This window comes from Octopus bimaculoides, chromosome 2 (genome assembly GCF_001194135.2).
Source record: "Octopus bimaculoides isolate UCB-OBI-ISO-001 chromosome 2, ASM119413v2, whole genome shotgun sequence".
In the NCBI taxonomy this organism is placed as follows: domain Eukaryota; kingdom Metazoa; phylum Mollusca; class Cephalopoda; order Octopoda; family Octopodidae; genus Octopus; species Octopus bimaculoides.
The window spans coordinates 75,916,583-75,919,642 of NC_068982.1; the positions used below are offsets into that span (position 1 = coordinate 75,916,583).

General features: G+C 33.9%; 1 protein-coding gene across 1 annotated transcript in view; it reads left to right on the forward strand.

The window, feature by feature from the left end:
- Positions 1-1,010: 1,010 nt before the first annotated feature.
- Positions 1,011-3,060, forward strand: part of LOC106870603 (serine hydroxymethyltransferase) — an 82,607-nt gene continuing 80,557 nt past the window's right edge. Inside the window, exon 1 of the mRNA XM_052978356.1 lies at positions 1,011-1,155. The gene's annotated coding sequence lies outside the window, so the exon portion shown is untranslated. The remainder of the gene's footprint in view (positions 1,156-3,060) is intronic.

Genomic DNA, 3,060 nt, shown 5'->3' on the forward strand with positions numbered 1-3,060 from the left:
CCAATCTCTTGTCGCCACATAAACTCAACGTTTTAGTGAAGAGATAACCCAATTTTTTAATGACGGTGAGATAACCAAAAAGTACCAAATAATTAAAATAACTTCAGATTTTGACACAATGTCAGCAATTTAGGGGAGGGGCAAGTCGATTACATCGAAACTTCAGTACTTGACTGGTACTTATTTTATAATAATAATAATGATGATGGTTTCAAATTATGACGCAAGGCCAGCAGTTTCGCGTGACGAGGTTAGTCGGTTATATCGACCCCGAAAAAAAGAAAGGCAAAGTCGACCTCAGCGGAATTTGAACGCCTTTCCTAAAACTAGTACCATCTTAGTTTTCAGCACGTTACATTATATATGAAGGGCGGTGGCTTGGCCGAAAATGCCTGGCGGTATTTGTTCCGCCTCTTATTTTTCTTTTCCTAAGTTCTAATTCCGCAGTTGTCAACTCTGCCTTTCATATTTTCGGGGTCGAGAAAATGCAGTACCAGTTTGGCACTAAAATCGTTGGTATCAACCTATCCTCTCCCCAACCAACAAATTGTTTGCTTCGTGCCTATCTTTATAAAATGGGCATCAAAAGCTATATAAATAACGTAGTTGAAAAGTAAATAGGAGGAACTATTTTTACAAGACCATTGCAAGTTGACTTTTTATTCAGCTGATCATATTTGTATTAGTTCCAAAGAAGGAAATGTACTGGAATTTGAGAAAACTTGTAATGACTTTGCACCATCTACAACATTTAATAAAGTTCGTATAATTAAATAAATTCTTAAACTCTGAGGAGATGTGAGCCCTGAGAGCCCTTAGGTGATGTAAAACCTGACGGACTTGCTTAGAAAAGTTTGCTTTCACGGAATGAACTCAATAAATTTTCTTATTAAAACGATTACCCATTTTTCTTTTCGTTTCACAATAAATATTTGTTTTATAAATATCATATATAGTTTATCTTATAAGAATAAATAAATAAATAAAAATAAACGAGTGATTTAGTTGATTAAGTTAGCGTCAGTGTACAAAGATTGTCTGAAAAGACTTCGATCATGTTCATTCCGGATTTTAGATATTACCCATAATTCGCGCTCAAATATTTAAACAAAACAAAATTGCGGGCATTGTTACTTTTTCGCTGTCACCGTCTACGTAAGTTTCCTCAGTTACTCTTAACACTTTTTTCGTTAGAAACTTGATGTACGTTAAAATACTAATAATTGACTTTTTAAAGGGAGCATATACTTTTTTTAAAATATAAATTAATTATTGCTTTTCAGATTTTATTAATTTCCCAACAAAAATTAACACTTTGACGTCGCAGTACGTGTCAATTCTCTTAACTCTAGATGATTAAGACTTTTTGTATTCTTCTTAATTTTTGTATACGATATATTTACACAATTTTTACGATCAATGAATATAGGAAACCAATTATAATTATATAAATCGTTTATATATATATATATATCTATATATATATATATATATATATATATATATATATATATATATATATATATAAAATACACAATCTTTGATACGTTCAGTTACATAAACTCAATATATAACATTTACACAGTAATGAATTGATGTATTTACTTTCGCTGTAATAGTGTTAATAATCAACCAAATTTTCTTTTACGTTTTCGATTACTAAGTCAACTTAGTACAATTTATTAAATTTCACAGTTGAGGCGTTGTCATATCGTCCATTATGAAATGTTTTGAATGAATTTTCACTCGGAGAAACCAATAACTAAAGTCTGTCCGTAGGTGGGCAGCAGAAAATTTGTAATTCCGGAGATTTAAAAGATTACCTCGTGTTCGTCTTCTGTGTTTGGCTCCAGGTTAATTCTGGTTAAGCAGACCTCTAATGATCAGTTGGTCTCCAGGCGTGACCATCCTATCTGTTCGATCCAATGTATCTTTTACTTGTTCTGTGGATGATATGTGACTCGCAGGACGTATTTTCTTGGCATCCATGCATCGATCATTTACATGTTTTTTTTTTGTTCTTTTTTGTCAACCATCATGGTAACTTGAGACTTGTGAAAGGAAACTTTTATGTTATTATAACGAATGAAAGAAGGATTAAATTATAAGTCTGAAAACAAGAATGAAATTTGGCCCGATCAACTTCAGAAAGAATTCCGATTTGACTGTTATTTCTACCATCGAATCATCATGTCAAAAGTCTAGGACGGAATTTTGGAATAACTGTCCTTTGAAGTCCCATACCTCATGGGAAAGGAAAGGTTCCTCACCCCTAAATGTTCTTGTATAGATACCACGGAAATTACGAATCAGAAAATAATTTTTTACCGAAAATTTCATGTTTTCTTTTACATTGTACCCCTCCCGCTTTTGTACCTTTTCTTTCCCCCTGAGGGTATGGGGCTTCGGCGAAGGTAAAGAACACGTGCACCACTATCCATCGAATCAACGTGGGACCGTGTGTAGTCGTCTCAATGTTCTAGAAGTAGCAGCCAAATCTCCTTCGACTCGCACCTTCCTGTTTAAAAAAACAAACAAAAGATGGAAGGACACAATAATTAATAATCGGACAAAAATTCGCACCCACAATTTCTCAAATGCTTAAAACTTAATGGTGCCCTAGGTAATTTCCAACTTTATTTTATAGGAATACCTATAAATATAAAAGCACTGTTTCGTTTGAAAAGCGTTTTGACCATCTTATCTGGTCGTTTAGAGCCGACTTGGAATTAAAGAACTGTTCATCAAACTTAAAAGGATTTTATGCCAGCAATCTTTCATTTTCGACAACAATAAAATGAAAGTGAACTATTTTGTTGAAAACATGTTGAAACCAGTGTCATGGGAGGGTCACACTCACTGTAGAATCATTAGAGTTTCGGAAAAATTGACATATGGTATTGCGCTCTTTTGGTTGTTCCGAGTTCAAATCCCGCTGAAGTTAACGTTGCCTTTCATTCCTCCAGGATCATTAAAATAAAAGGCAAGACTTCCGCCCGCCCCCATTTCCTTCATTTTAATTTTTTTTCAGATTAACACCCGCACGATTTTCACTAGGGT